Source organism: Colossoma macropomum, unplaced genomic scaffold (assembly GCF_904425465.1).
Source record: "Colossoma macropomum unplaced genomic scaffold, Colossoma_macropomum, whole genome shotgun sequence".
Taxonomy (NCBI): Eukaryota; Metazoa; Chordata; class Actinopteri; order Characiformes; family Serrasalmidae; genus Colossoma; species Colossoma macropomum.
The window spans coordinates 25,245-41,937 of NW_023494803.1; the positions used below are offsets into that span (position 1 = coordinate 25,245).

The 16,693-nt window shown below is 42.1% G+C and overlaps 1 long non-coding RNA gene across 1 annotated transcript; it reads right to left on the reverse strand.

Moving 5' to 3' along the window:
* Window positions 1–306: 306 nt before the first annotated feature.
* LOC118823947 lies at window positions 307–5,502 on the reverse strand. Its single transcript, XR_005008560.1, has 3 exons — window positions 4,230–5,502; window positions 456–554; window positions 307–360 (listed from the first exon to the last, which is right to left on the reverse strand). It is a non-coding gene; the product is annotated as an uncharacterized LOC118823947 (long non-coding RNA).
* Window positions 5,503–16,693: the final 11,191 nt, after the last annotated feature.

The following is a 16,693-nucleotide window of genomic DNA, read 5'->3' on the forward strand; positions in this document are numbered from 1 at the left end:
GTTGTCATGAGAAATACGATTTCAGATGTTTCTTTTATACATCCACTTTGGAACAAGACTCAGACCAATCCATTCTGGTCTTCTATAGACCCTGCTCTGCCCTACCACTTCTAATCATTGCCTAGTCTAGGTTCTAGTCCAGCCTCCCATTGCTCTTTATTGTGCCTAGACTATGTTCTAATCCTGCTTAGCCTTGACTACTTCTTGTCTAATCTTTTTTCTATGCCTCTGGATTCCATTGACCTAGCCTTTAATTGCAGAAAGATACACATATGCCAGAGAACACCTGTTCCCACTTTCTGAGCACAGAAGATGTACCTGTTGGGGTGTCAGGAGTAGGTGTGCTTGTATAACAGTAATCTGTGAGAGAAGTAATAGAAAGATGTAAACACACAGTCGTATTAAAGTCAGTCACCTGTAAATGTCAGTTTTACTTTTAAAAATATTTTTCTGACCGTGGTAGTCGTGGCAGCAGTTTCCATAGTACTGACAGGAGCTGGAGCATGAACAGCTGCCGAGGTGAGAGCCACAGTTCCACCTGCAGGAAGGAGGAGCTAAAACAGAGAGAACAAACCTTAACAACAAAAACAACAAACATTTAACAGTAATTGGATTTCATTAGTCATTTAGTCATCAATAGAACATTCACAAACATTTACCTGTTGTGGTTTCTCAGACCACAGTTTACTCAGAAAGAAAACCTCATATCACATTAGCATTAAATAGATTTTGTTAAATACAAACACTACCTTCCTGTATCGGGGCCTTGTCGAGGCGGAAGGGCTTGTGTGGTCTAGGGATCTTCAGAGCTAAGTCATCGGGAGCAATATGCTCCTGGTAGGGTCTCCCAGGGCGAACAGGTCTGGAGTGAAGACCCAGACTAACTCGATCCAAAAATCCTCTATGAAAAATGGACACATACAAACGTGTACCCCCGGGAGAGGGTCACCGGGACCTACCCCTGGAGCCAGGCCTGGGGGTAGCGTCCTCTGGCGAGCGCCTGGTGGCCAGGCAGCCCATGTAACCCGGCCGGGCTCAGCCCGAAGAGGCAACGTGGGGGGACCATGTGGGCCCACCACCCGCAAGGTCCAGCATGTGCCGTATAGGCAGTGGGAGATTGCGGGAGGGCCCCTGGTGGCCTAGGCCCCTGCAGCAGAAACTGGCTCTTGGTACGTGGAATGTAACCTCACTGGGGGGGAAGCAGCCGGAGCTTGTGCGGGAGGTTGAGAGGTATCAACTAGATATGGTTGGGCTCACCTCCACCCACAGTGTCGGCTCTGGAACCAAACTCCTTGATAGGGGTTGGTCCCTCTCCTACTCTGGGGTTGCACAGGGTGAGAGGCAGCGGGTGGGTGTGGGGGTACTCATGAGTCCCCGGCTGGCAGCCGTGCAGTTGGAGTTTGTCCCGGTGGACGAGAGGGTTGCCTCGATGCGAATTAAAATGGTGAGGAAAGAGAGGAAAACTCTGACTGTTGTTTGTGCTTATGCACCAAACAGCAGGTCGGAGTATTCGGCCTTCTTGGAGCAAGTGGGCAGGGTTCTGGAAAGGGTCCCGCCTACAGACTCCATAGTCTTACTGGGAGACTTCAATGCTCATGTTGGCAATGACTGGGAGACGTGGAGAGTCGTGATTGGGAAGAACGGCCTGCCCGATCTAAACCCGAATGGTGAATTGTTATTGGACTTCTGTGCCAGGCATGGATTGTCCATAACGAACACCAAGTTCGAACACAAGGATGTTCATAAGTGTACATGGTACCAGAGCTCCTTGGGTCATAGGTCAATGATCGACTTTGTTGTCGTTTCATCTGACTTGGGACCATATGTTCTGGACACTCGGGTGAAGAGAGGTGCTGAGCTGTCAACCGATCACCATCTGGTGGTGAGTTGGATCAGATGGCAGGGAAGACCGATGGTCAGACCCGGTAGGCCCAAGCGAATAGTGAGGCTGTGCTGGGAACGACTGTCGGAGGCCCCTGTTCAGAAAGATTCAGAAAGAACTCCCACCTCCAGGAGAGCTTTTCTCATGTCCCGGAGGAGGTAGGTGACATGGAGTCTGAATGGACCCTGTTCAAAACCTCCATTGTGGAAGCTGCCAGGCGTAGCTGTGGCCAAAAGCCTGTTGGTGCCTGTCAGGGCGGTAACCCAAGAACCCCCTGGTGGACACCGGGAGTGAGGGAGGCTGTCAAGCTGAAGAAAGAGGCCTTTAGGGACTGGATGGCCCGAAGGACTCCCGACTCAGCAGATAGACACCGACAGGCGAAAAAAGTGGCAGCCACAATGGTGGCAGAAGCAAAATCCAGGGCATGGGAGGAGTTTGGAGAAGCCATGGAAAAAGACTTTCAGTCGGCCTCAAGGAGGTACTGGACAACTGTCCGGCGACTCAGGAGCGGTCGGGGTGGCTGCGCCCAAGCTGTTTTTGGCACGGGTGGGGAAGCTCTGACTTCAAATGAGGATATTGTCGGTCGGTGGAAGGAGCACTTTGAGGAACTCCTTAATCCAGGAGATATGCCTCCCTCACGGGAGTCAGGGCCAGAGGCTTCTGGCGTGTCAAGCTCCATTTCCCTGGTGGAGGTCACTGAGGTAGTTGGCAAGCTCCTCAGTGGCAAGGCACCTGGCAGTGGATGAGATTCGTCCGGAGATGCTTAAGGCCCTGGATATTGTGGGGCTGTCGTGGCTGGCACGCCTCTGCAATAGTGCATGGACCTCGGGAACGGTACTCTTGGACTGGCAGACCGGGGTGGTGGTCCCTATTTTTAAGAAAGGGGACCGAAGGGTGTGTGCCAACTATCGGGGTATCACACTGCTCAGCCTCCCTGGGAAAGTCTATGCCAAGGTGCTAGAAAGGAGACTTCGACCGATAGTTGAACCTCGGATTGAGGAGGAACAATGCGGATTCTGTCCCGGCCGTGGAACAATGGACCAGCTTTTCAATCTCTCACAGATTGTTGAGGGGGCATGGGAATTTGCCAACCCAGTCTACATGTGTTTTGTGGATTTGGAGAAGGCTTATGACCGTGTTCCCCGAGATATCTTGTGGGAGGTCTGCCGGGAGTATGGGGTGCCGGGGCTGCTACTCCGGGCCATTCAATCTCTGTACTCCCGGAGTGAGAGCTGTGTTCGTATACTCGGCATTAAGTCGGACTCTTTCAGTGTTAGCGTTGGACTCCGCCAGGGTTGTGCCCTGTCTCCACTCCTGTTCGTGATATTCATGGACAGGGTGTCAAGGCGTAGCCGTGGTCAGGAGGGCATTATGTGTGGAGGCAGAAGGGTGGCGTCTCTGCTATTTGCAGACGATGTTGTTCTTTTGGCTGGATCACATGGATGCCTCCAACCCGCACTGGAGCAGTTTGCAGCTGAGTGTGAAGCTGAGGGTATGCGGATCAGCACCTCCAAGTCTGAGTCCATGGTCTTAGCCCGGAAAAGGTTGGCATGCCCACTCCAGGGAGGGGGAAAGGACTTGCCCCAGGTGGAGGAGTTTAAGTATCTCAGGGTCTTGTTCACGAGTGATGGGAAGAGGGATCGTGAGATCGACCGCAGGCTGGGACAGGCGGCAGCAGTAATGCGGTCGCTGTACCGGACTGTAGTGGTGAAGAGGGAGCTGAGCCGTAAGGCAAAGCTCTCTGTTTACCGGTCGGTCTACATCCCGACCCTCACCTATGGTCATGAGCTATGGGTAATGACCGAAAGAATGAGATCGCGAATACAAGCGGCGGAAATGAGCTTTCTTCACAGGGTGGCGGGCTACACTCTATTTGATAGGGTGAGGAGCTCGGCCATCCGGGAGGAGCTTGGAGTAGAGCCGCTACTCCTCCGCATTGAGAGGAGCCAGCTGAGGTGGTTCGGGCATCTGATCCGGATGTCCCCTGGATGCCTCCCGGTGGGGGTGTACCAGGCACGGCCTACCGGGACAAGACCCCGGGGTCGTCCTAGGACGCGCTGGAGGGATTATATCTCAAGGTTGGCCTGGGAGCGGCTTGGGGTCCCCGGGAATGAGCTGGAGGAAGTTGCGGGGGACAGGGTCGTCTGGGATTCTCTGCTCTCCCAACTGTTACCGCGACCCTAGCTGGACTAAGCGGTTAACGACGATGATGACAAACACTATCAGTTATAAAGAGGAGTAATACCCGTGTCTAATGATGGAAAAGAAACCATAACAGGAGCAAAATATACAAGAAGATGATGAAGGGGCTTTGTACATATTACAACATTAAAAACTTCAGAAATACCTGATGTGGGAGTAGGAGGTTCAGTTGAGGGTTCAGGAGGAACAGTTCTTGGTTCAGTAGTAAGTTCTGTGGAAGAAGGAGGAGCATCTGTGAGTTCAAGAGAACCTGAACATAGGAATTATAGTAGTTCAGAAAGACCCATCTAAAGGATATTTACAGGGTGAACTCAGCAACAGTGGAACATATTTTGGTAGATGCATCAGTTGATCCTGATAAAAGCTATAGATTCATGTGTTTTGTTTTTCATGTCCATCCAAAAAATGAATGTGTTTAGACTGAATTTCACATAGTTTTTTTTTGTGTGACGATGCAACAGAATTCAGATGCTCGCGGATGAAAAATGCAAACAGGGTTTTATTATCAGGTGACAAAAGCGTGGTCGAAAAACAAGCGTGGGTCTTAACCAAAAGGCAGCAGAAGATCACCAAAGTGATCATAACACAGGGCAGACAAAAACCAAGGGGAAAGTCAAAATTATCGTCAAAAGGCAGGCAAAAAGGTCAAAACACAAATCCAAAAATACAATCAACAGAGGTACAAAAGGAGTAGGCAAAAATCAAGGCCAGTATAACAAACGTGGGTCAAAACAAGCACACATAGACAGATCAGAAAAAAGCTCAGTATGTTCAGAAGAAGCAATACCTCGCAAGGACCCTAACTAAAGCTCGGGCTGATATACTAGTCTCAAAGAGTCATATGATTTCAAAACACAGGTGTTCATAGTTAATACTCGGGTGATTGAGAACACTGACAGGTGCGTGAACAATTGTCATGAGTCATGTGATCACCCAAGGGATTATGGGAAATGGAGTCCGCTCTGGACTCCGAGACTGAGAGAAGTTGCTCATCCACGTGATTTCCCATGTCCTTCTGGGAAACGTAGTCCGAATCCGCCCGAGGCGTGACAATTTGGATGCCCCAACATAGTTAAACAGGACAGAGCTGGAAACTTACATCCAACAAATTTACTAATTTACTGTAGCCTATTGTAACAAATTCTTAAAGAGTGTAACGCTGGGTTTACAAATCAGACACGTGCGGATAAAAAACGAACCCGGAAGATTTATTTAAAAGGATATAAACAGGGTTAACACCAGACCAGGTCAAAAACCAGAAGAGCCAGATACAACACATAGGAGTAGGCGAAAACGGAGTCGAAAAAACAGGCGAGGGTCGTAACCGTAGAAGAATCATACACAAAGCAACAAAGCCAAAAACAGGAGCGAGAATCGGAAACCGGAGAAAACAAAGCGAGGTCGAAACACAGAACAGCAATCAGGAATATAAACGGCTTGGTACGCACTGAAGAACAATGGCAATACTTCGCAAAGATAAGGTTCAAACAAACAGGTATATATACAGATCAAAACAGGTGGTGAGGATTAGTATTCAGGTGACTGTGATCTACTGGGTGGTTTGTGATTGGCTGGAAGAGTCTCATGACTGACAGAAGGATTCTGGGAAGTGGAGTCCTTGATGGTACGAGTGTTCGACTGAGGACCAGGAAGCGTGACAAAGAGCAACAGAAACACATTTGGCTGAACTGATAACAATAATGAACATGGATGAGCTAAATGTGTTTAAAAACAAACAATTTGAAGTGAAAAAAGCAGACAGATGGGCAAGAAACTGCAGGTAAGTCATTTTTACTCTTGATAATTTTATACTCCATTCTATTCTTTCTCCACTGATTGAGCTTCCACTTTTTCTTTCCTTTAACCTCACATTTCTCACTGGTTTTTCCTGACTGTTCTGATTTATGTGCCACTTTGATGAAAGTGACAAAATGTTAGAACTGTGCTGAATCAGGTCCACATGCAACATGATTCAACACAATAACATTGATATAAAGCCTGTAAACCTTAAAACAATGATCTACACAGTGTCAGTGCCTGAAAGCTTCTCTACACCAGGGGTTCTCAAACAGATCGGCATTGAGGTGCAAAATATTATCACTAGAAGGCAAACTGTTTTCTTATCTCGTCTTAATATAAGATTATGAATTTTGGAACTGTTTTTCTGTAATAGCTTAAGTCCCATTTTCCATTTTAACTTGTCAAGGAGAGATAAAATTTCAATTAGGATTTTTTTTTTTTATACACCACCTTTGGAACAAGAGTCAGACCAATCCATTCTGGTCTTCTATAAACACTGCTCCACCCTACTGCTTCTGATCATGGCCTACTCAAGGTTCTAGACCAGCCTCTCTTTGCTCTTTATTCTACCCAGTGTAGGTTTTAGTCCTCCCAGCCTGAAATCTGTGTTCTGCCAAGTCTAGATTCTAGTCCTGCCAAGCCTTGCTTAGTTCTTGTCTAATCTTCTATACACGCTTCTTAATTTCATTAGCCTAGCCTTTAGTCTTGCTGTTAGCTAAGTAATTAGCATTTTCCTTAGCCCTATGTCCTTATTTTTGTCTTGCAGTGATAGCATTGTTGTGCTCAGATTAGCAAGACCTAGCTTTCCCAGCGTTTCCACTGCTTACTAGGCCTTGTGTGTGTTGTGTTTATCTGTGTTCTGTTATTAGTTTGGGGTCATTAAAACCTCTGCACTTATTGTCCATCCCTTTTTCTGTCTGGATAATTATACTATAGTACAGCAGTTTTGAACATGAGAAAGTTTAGCATATTTTAGAATGAGGCAAAGTAGCATCACTAACCTGAGAACACCCACTGTGCTCGAAAGCCGAACCGAGTTACACTGCTGTCACTTAAGAACTCTACAGTCAGAGAGTTCCTGGTGGAGTTGAAGTGATATCTCTGATCTTGAGCCAGGTGACCCAGCAGTGGGTAAGTATTATTGGGACCATCATACACCCTGATGGAATCGCAACATGCTTCCAAACTAGTTCCCAGGAGAAAGACAGGGAATTGAGAAACTCTATTCCAGCTCAGGGCAGCGTAATGGCTTCATATCACAACTGACACAGTTAACAATGCAAAGCAATTTCACTACTGATTTAGAGTGATACAGAAAATACTGTCTAATATCGCATATTCTGACAGTTTGAACGAATAAAATCATATAAAATGGCCAAATCCATCTGTATGTAAAAGTGAAGCAGAGCTGTGACTCACTCAACAAACGTGAACGTCAGATTAACAACTTGTCTCTCTGATGCCAGAAGTCTCCATGCGCAGTATGCGTTATGAGGGTAGTAATTAGGAAACTGGGGGCTGAAGAATTCTCCTCTTGGGTTAGTCAGATCTCCACCGCATGGTGCTTCAACTGTAAAGTGGAAAGTGCATTTACCTTCGCATAAATGAGTCTTAATGCATCAAATGCACAGCAAAACACATTGTGTACTGTCCTCTCTCCACTGATTGAGTTTCAACTCTCTCCTTCCTTTATGTTGACTTTTCTCTCTGACGTTTCCCTGACTGTTCTAGTTTAGGCACCACTTTGTTAGAAGTGACAAAATGTTACAACTGTGTTTAATCAGATGTACATATTCTAGGTTCACATCCTGCCAGCCTTAGCTCTTTCTCTATATCATGCCTAGTCTAAGTTCAAGTCCTGCCAGCTTGAGCTCTTTCTCTTTATCCTGTCTAGTCTATGTTCTAATCCTGCAAGCTTTAGCTTTATATCCCACCTAGTCTAGATTGTAGTCGTGCCATCCTCAACAATCCAGACTGAGCTCTTTGTTGTGCCTAGACTATGTTCTAGTCCTGCTTAGCCTTGACTACTTCTTGTCTAATCTTTTTCTATGCCTCTGGATTCCATTGACCTAGCCTTTAATTGCAGAAAGATACACATATTCCAGAGAACACCTGTTCTCTTTTTCTGAGCACAGAAGATGTACCTGTTGGGGTGTCAGGAGTAGGTGTGCTTGTATAACAGTAATCTGTGAGAGAAGTAATAGAAAGATGTAAACACACAGTCGTATTAAATTCAGCCACCTCTAAATGTCAGTTTTACTTTTAAATCTACACAGTTACATTCCTTAAACTACATTTTCTGACCGTGGTAGTCGTGGCAGCAGTTTCCATAGTACTGACAGGAGCTGGAGCATGAACAGCTGCTGAGGTGAGAGCCACAGTTCCACCTGCAGGAAGGAGGAGCTAAAACAGAGAGAACAAACCTTAACAACAAAAACAACAAACATTTAACAGTAATTGGATTTCGTTAGTCATTTATCAATAGAACATCAAAATTCACAAACATTTACCTGTTGTGGTTTCTCAGACCACAGTTTACTTAGAAAGAAGACCTCATATCACATTAGCATTAAATAGATTTTGTTAAATACAAACACTATCAGTTATAAAGAGGAGTAATACCCGTGTCTAATGATGGAAAAGAAACCATAACAGGAACCAAATATACAAGAAGATGATGAAGGGGCTTTGTACATGTTACAACATTAAAAACCTTCATAAATACCTGATGTGGGAGTAGGAGGTTCAGTTGAGGGTTCAGGAGGAACAGTTGTAGGTTCAGTAGTAGGTTCTGTGGAAGAAGGAGGAGCATCTGTGAGTTCAAGAGAACCTGAACATAGGAATTATAGTAGTTCAAAAGACTAGTTTAAAGGACCTATACAGGGTGAACTCAGCAACAGTGGAACACATTTTGGTAGATGCATCAGTTGATCCTGATAAAAGCTATAGATTCATGTGTTTTGTGTTTTCCTGTGCATCCTAGACATGAATGTGTTTAGACTGCATTGCATATAGTTTTTATTTGGATGCTCCAAAAAAAATTAACAGGACAGGACAGAGCTGGAAACTTAAATAAATTTACTCATTTACTGTAGCCTATTGTAACAAATTCTTAAAGAGCAACAGAAACACATTTGGCTGAACTGATAACAATAATGAACATGGACGAGCTAAATTTGTTTAAAAACAAACATTTTGAAGTGAAAAAAGCAGACAGATGGGCAAGAAACTGTAGATGAGTCATTTTTACTCTCGATAATTTTATACTCCATTCTGTTCTTTCTCCACTGGTTGGGCTTCAACTTTTTCTTTCCTTTAACCTCACATTTCTCACTGTTTTTACCTGACTGTTCTGATTTATGTGCCACTTTGATGAAAGTGACAAAATGTTAGAACTGTGCTGAATCAGGTCCACATGCAACATGATTCAACACAATAACATTGATAAGCCTGTAAACCTTAAAACAACGATCTACACAGTGTCAGTGTCTGCAGACCAGGAGTTCGCCACCTTTTCCACCTCAAGTCCCACCTATTCATCACTAGAAAGCAAACTGTTCTCTTATCTGGGGTTAGGATAAAATTATGAACTTAGGAGCTCTGTAATAGCTTCTGTCCTAAATTCAGTTTTTACTTACGTTGCCATGAGAAATACGATCTCAGATGTTTCTTTTATACATCCACTTTGGAACAAGACTCAGACCGATCCATTCTGGTCTTCTATAGACCCTGCTCTGCCCTACCACTTCTAATCATTGCCTAGTCTAGGTTCTAGTCCAGCCTCCCATTGCTCTTTATTGTGCCTAGACTATGTTCTAATCCTGCTTAGCCTTGACTACTTCTTGTCTAATCTTTTTTCTATGCCTCTGGATTCCATTGACCTAGCCTTTAATTGCAGAAAGATCTGCAGAAAGATACACATATGCCAGAGAACACCTGTTCCCACTTTCTGAGCACAGAAGATGTACCTGTTGGGGTGTCAGGAGTAGGTGTGCTTGTATAACAGTAATCTGTGAGAGAAGTAATAGAAAGATGTAAACACACAGTCGTATTAAATTCAGCCACCTCTAAATGTCAGTTTTACTTTTAAATCTACACAGTTACATTCCTTAAACTACATTTTCTGACCGTGGTAGTCGTGGCAGCAGTTTCCATAGTACTGACAGGAGCTGGAGCATGAACAGCTGCCGAGGTGAGAGCCACAGTTCCACCTGCAGGAAGGAGGAGCTAAAACAGAGACAACAATCCTTAACAACAAAAACAACAAACATTTAACAGTAATTGGATTTCGTTAGTCATTTATCAATAGAACATCAAAATTCACAAACATTTACCTGTTGTGGTTTCTCAGACCACAGTTTACTCAGAAAGAAAACCTCATATCACATTAGCATTAAATAGATTTTGTTAAATACAAACACTATCAGTTATAAAGAGGAGTAATACCCGTGTCTAATGATGGAAAAGAAACCATAACAGGAACCAAATATACAAGAAGATGATGAAGGGGCTTTGTACATGTTACAACATTAAAAACCTTCATAAATACCTGATGTGGGAGTAGGAGGTTCAGTTGAGGGTTCAGGAGGAACAGTTGTAGGTTCAGTAGTAGGTTCTGTGGAAGAAGGAGGAGCATCTGTGAGTTCAAGAGAACCTGAACATAGGAATTATAGTAGTTCAAAAGACTAGTTTAAAGGACCTATACAGGGTGAACTCAGCAACAGTGGAACACATTTTGGTAGATGCATCAGTTGATCCTGATAAAAGCTATAGATTCATGTGTTTTGTGTTTTCCTGTGCATCCTAGACATGAATGTGTTTAGACTGCATTGCATATAGTTTTTATTTGGATGCTCCAAAAAAATTAACAGGACAGGACAGAGCTGGAAACTTAAATCAAACAAATTTACTCATTTACTGTAGCCTATTGTAACAAATTCTTAAAGAGCAACAGAAACACATTTGGCTGAACTGATAACAATAATGAACATGGACGAGCTAAATTTGTTTAAAAACAAACATTTTGAAGTGAAAAAAGCAGACAGATAGGCAAGAAACTGTAGATGAGTCATTTTTACTCTCGATAATTTTATACTCCATTCTGTTCTTTCTCCACTGATTGAGCTTCAACTTTTTCTTTACTTTAACCCCACATTTCTCACTGTTTTTACCTGACTGTTCTGATTTATGTGCCACTTTGATGAAAGTGACAAAATGTTAGAACTGTGCTGAATCAGGTCCACATGCAACATGATTCAACACAATAACATTGAATAAAGCCTGTAAACCTTAAAACAATGATCTACACAGTGTCAGTGTCTGCAGACCAGGAGTTCGCCACCTTTTCCACCTCAAGTCCCACCTATTCATCACTAGAAAGCAAACTGTTCTCTTATCTGGGGTTAGGATAAAATTATGAACTTAGGAGCTCTGTAATAGCTTCTGTCCTAAATTCAGTTTTTACTTACGTTGCCATGAGAAATACGATCTCAGATGTTTCTTTTATACATCCACTTTGGAACAAGACTCAGACCAATCCATTCTGGTCTTCTATAGACCCTGCTCTGCCCTACCACTTCTAATCATTGCCTAGTCTAGGTTCTAGTCCAGCCTCCCATTGCTCTTTATTGTGCCTAGACTATGTTCTAATCCTGCTTAGCCTTGACTACTTCTTGTCTAATCTTTTTTCTATGCCTCTGGATTCCATTGACCTAGCCTTTAATTGCAGAAAGATCGCAGAAAGATACACATATGCCAGAGAACACCTGTTCCCACTTTCTGAGCACAGAAGATGTACCTGTTGGGGTGTCAGGAGTAGGTGTGCTTGTATAACAGTAATCTGTGAGAGAAGTAATAGAAAGATGTAAACACACAGTCGTATTAAAGTCAGTCACCTGTAAATGTCAGTTTTACTTTTAAATCTACACAGTACATTCTTAGACTACATTTCTGACCGTGGTAGTCGTGGCAGCAGTTTCCATAGTACTGACAGGAGCTGGAGCATGAACAGCTGCCGAGGTGAGAGCCACAGTTCCACCTGCAGGAAGGAGGAGCTAAAACAGAGAGAACAAACCTTAACAACAAAAACAACAAACATTTAACAGTAATTGGATTTCATTAGTCATTTAGTCATAGAACATCAAACATTCACAAACATTTACCTGTTGTGGTTTCTCAGACCACAGTTTTACTCAGAAAGAAAACCTCATATCACATTAGCATTAAATAGATTTTGTTAAATACAAACACTATCAGTTATAAAGAGGAGTAATACCCGTGTCTAATGATGGAAAAGAAACCATAACAGGAGCCAAATATACAAGAAGATGATGAAGGGGCTTTGTACATGTTACAACATTAAAAACCTTCATAAATACCTGATGTGGGAGTAGGAGGTTCAGTTGAGGGTTCAGGAGGAACAGTTCTAGGTTCAGTAGTAGGTTCTGTGGAAAAAGGAGGAGCATCTGTGAGTTCAAGAGAACCTGAACATAGGAATTATAGTAGTTCAAAAGACTAGTTTAAAGAACCTATACAGGGTGAACTCAGCAACAGTGGAACACATTTTGGTAGATGCATCAGTTGATCCTGATAAAAGCTATAGATTCATGTGTTTTGTGTTTTCCTGTGCATCCTAGACATGAATGTGTTTAGACTGCATTGCATATAGTTTTTATTTGGATGATCCAACAAAATTAACAGGACAGGACAGAGCTGGAAACTTAAATCAAACAAATTTACTCATTTACTGTAGCCTATTGTAACAAATTCTTAAAGAGCAACAGAAACACATTTGGCTGAACTGATAACAATAATGAACATGGACGAGCTAAATTTGTTTAAAAACAAACATTTTGAAGTGAAAAAAGCAGACAGATGGGCAAGAAACTGTAGATGAGTCATATTTACTCTCAATAATTTTATACTCCATTCTGTTCTTTCTCCACTGGTTGAGCTTCAACTTTTTCTTTCCTTTAACCCCACATTTCTCACTGTTTTTACCTGACTGTTCTGATTTATGTGCCACTTTGATGAAAGTGACAAAATGTTAGAACTGTGCTGAATCAGGTCCACATGCAACATGATTCAACACAAAAACATTGATATAAAGCCTGTAAACCTTAAAACAATGATCTACACAGTGTCAGTGTCTGCAGACCAGGAGTTCTCCACCTTTTCCACCTCAGGTCCCACCTATTCATCACTAGAAAGCAAACTGTTCTCTTATCTGGGGTTAGGATAAAATTATGAATTTAGGAGCTCTGTAATAGCTTCTGTCCTAAATTCAGTTTTTACTTAAGTTGTCATGAGAAATACGATCTCAGATGTTTCTTTTATACATCCACTTTGGAACAAGACTCAGACCAATCCATTCTGGTCTTCTATAGACCCTGCTCTGCCCTACCACTTCTAATCATTGCCTAGTCTAGGTTCTAGTCCAGCCTCCCATTGCTCTTTATTGTGCCTAGACTATGTTCTAATCCTGCTTAGCCTTGACTACTTCTTGTCTAATCTTTTTTCTATGCCTCTGGATTCCATTGACCTAGCCTTTAATTGCAGAAAGATCTGCAGAAAGATACACATATGCCAGAGAACACCTGTTCCCACTTTCTGAGCACAGAAGATGTACCTGTTGGGGTGTCAGGAGTAGGTGTGCTTGTATAACAGTAATCTGTGAGAGAAGTAATAGAAAGATGTAAACACACAGTCGTATTAAATTCAGTCACCTCTAAATGTCAGTTTTACTTTTAAATCTGCACAGTTACATTCCTTAGACTACATTTCCTGACCGTGGTAGTCGTGGCAGCAGTTTCCATAGTACTGACAGGAGCTGGAGCATGAACAGCTGCCGAGGTGAGAGCCACAGTTCCACCTGCAGGAAGGAGGAGCTAAAACAGAGACAACAATCCTTAAAAACAACAAACATTTAACAGTAATTGGATTTCATTAGTCATTTATCAATAGAACATCAAAATTCACAAACATTTACCTGTTGTGGTTTCTCAGACCACATTTTACTCAGAAAGAAAACCTCATATCACATTAGCATTAAATAGATTTTGTTAAATACAAACACTATCAGTTATAAAGAGGAGTAATACCCGTGTCTAATGATGAAAAAGAAACCATAACAGGAGCCAAATATACAAGAAGATGATGAAGGGGCTTTGTACATGTTACAACATTAAAAACCTTCATAAATACCTGATGTGGGAGTAGGAGGTTCAGTTGAGGGTTCAGGAGGAACAGTTCTAGGTTCAGTAGTAGGTTCTGTGGAAGAAGGAGGAGCATCTGTGAGTTCAAGAGAACCTGAACATAGGAATTATAGTAGTTCAAAAGACTAGTTTAAAGAACCTATACAGGGTGAACTCAGCAACAGTGGAACACATTTTGGTAGATGCATCAGTTGATCCTGATAAAAGCTATAGATTCATGTGTTTTGTGTTTTCCTGTGCATCCTAGACATGAATGTGTTTAGACTGCATTGCATATAGTTTTTATTTGGATGATCCAACAAAATTAACAGGACAGGACAGAGCTGGAAACTTAAATCAAACAAATTTACTCATTTACTGTAGCCTATTGTAACAAATTCTTAAAGAGCAACAGAAACACATTTGGCTGAACTGATAACAATAATGAACATGGACGAGCTAAATTTGTTTAAAAACAAACATTTTGAAGTGAAAAAAGCAGACAGATGGGCAAGAAACTGTAGATGAGTCATATTTACTCTCAATAATTTTATACTCCATTCTGTTCTTTCTCCACTGGTTGAGCTTCAACTTTTTCTTTCCTTTAACCCCACATTTCTCACTGTTTTTACCTGACTGTTCTGATTTATGTGCCACTTTGATGAAAGTGACAAAATGTTAGAACTGTGCTGAATCAGGTCCACATGCAACATGATTCAACACAAAAACATTGATATAAAGCCTGTAAACCTTAAAACAATGATCTACACAGTGTCAGTGTCTGCAGACCAGGAGTTCTCCACCTTTTCCACCTCAGGTCCCACCTATTCATCACTAGAAAGCAAACTGTTCTCTTATCTGGGGTTAGGATAAAATTATGAACTTAGGAGCTCTGTAATAGCTTCTGTCCTAAATTCAGTTTTTACTTAAGTTGTCATGAGAAATACGATCTCAGATGTTTCTTTTATACATCCACTTTGGAACAAGACTCAGACCAATCCATTCTGGTCTTCTATAGACCCTGCTCTGCCCTACCACTTCTAATCATTGCCTAGTCTAGGTTCTAGTCCAGCCTCCCATTGCTCTTTATTGTGCCTAGACTATGTTCTAATCCTGCTTAGCCTTGACTACTTCTTGTCTAATCTTTTTTCTATGCCTCTGGATTCCATTGACCTAGCCTTTAATTGCAGAAAGATCTGCAGAAAGATACACATATGCCAGAGAACACCTGTTCCCACTTTCTGAGCACAGAAGATGTACCTGTTGGGGTGTCAGGAGTAGGTGTGCTTGTATAACAGTAATCTGTGAGAGAAGTAATAGAAAGATGTAAACACACAGTCGTATTAAATTCAGCCACCTCTAAATGTCAGTTTTACTTTTAAATCTGCACAGTTACATTCCTTAGACTACATTTCCTGACCGTGGTAGTCGTGGCAGCAGTTTCCATAGTACTGACAGGAGCTGGAGCATGAACAGCTGCCGAGGTGAGAGCCACAGTTCCACCTGCAGGAAGGAGGAGCTAAAACAGAGACAACAATCCTTAAAAACAACAAACATTTAACAGTAATTGGATTTCATTAGTCATTTATCAATAGAACATCAAAATTCACAAACATTTACCTGTTGTGGTTTCTCAGACCACATTTTACTCAGAAAGAAAACCTCATATCACATTAGCATTAAATAGATTTTGTTAAATACAAACACTATCAGTTATAAAGAGGAGTAATACCCGTGTCTAATGATGAAAAAGAAACCATAACAGGAGCCAAATATACAAGAAGATGATGAAGGGGCTTTGTACATGTTACAACATTAAAAACCTTCATAAATACCTGATGTGGGAGTAGGAGGTTCAGTTGAGGGTTCAGGAGGAACAGTTGTAGGTTCAGTGGTAGGTTCTGTGGAAGAAGGAGGAGCATCTGTGAGTTCAAGAGAACCTGAACATAGGAATTATAGTAGTTCAAAAGACTAGTTTAAAGAACCTATACAGGGTGAACTCAGCAACAGTGGAACACATTTTGGTAGATGCATCAGTTGATCCTGATAAAAGCTATAGATTCATGTGTTTTGTGTTTTCCTGTGCATCCTAGACATGAATGTGTTTAGACTGCATTGCATATAGTTTTTATTTGGATGATCCAAAAAAATTAACAGGACAGGACAGAGCTGGAAACTTAAATCAAATAAATTTACTCATTTACTGTAGCCTATTGTAACAAATTCTTAAAGAGCAACAGAAACACATTTGGCTGAACTGATAACAATAATGAACATGGACGAGCTAAATTTGTTTAAAAACAAACATTTTGAAGTGAAAAAAGCAGACAGATGGGCAAGAAACTGTAGATGAGTCATTTTTACTCTCAATAATTTTATACTCCATTCTGTTCTTTCTCCACTGATTGAGCTTCAACTTTTTCTTTACTTTAACCTCACATTTCTCACTGTTTTTACCTGACTGTTCTGATTTATGTGCCACTTTGATGAAAGTGACAAAATGTTAGAACTGTGCTGAATCAGGTCCACATGCAACATGATTCAACACAAAAACATTGATATAAAGCCTGTAAACCTTAAAACAATGATCTACACAGTGTCAGTGTCTGCAGACCAG